Raw genomic sequence first — 269 nt, forward strand, 5'->3', positions numbered from 1 at the left:
ATTGAATCCTACTCAGAATGCCACAGACAAGGTTAAACCTTCCGGATTCTCTTGAATGCCGCCATCAGTTCTAGCCTATACCACGAAGACTCTGATCTCACGGAATGGTTGGATCGGTTGTCAGGCGAGCACTCGGTTGTCAGGCGATCAACCATGCATCGTGTATCAGGAATCCAAGAGATATTCACCCAATCGAAGGTAGAACGGAGGTGGTTGTCAGGCACACGTTCATAGGTGAGAATGATGATGAGTGTCACGGATCATCACAT

Source organism: Arachis duranensis, chromosome 3, assembly GCF_000817695.3.
Source record: "Arachis duranensis cultivar V14167 chromosome 3, aradu.V14167.gnm2.J7QH, whole genome shotgun sequence".
NCBI lineage: Eukaryota > Viridiplantae > Streptophyta > Magnoliopsida > Fabales > Fabaceae > Arachis > Arachis duranensis.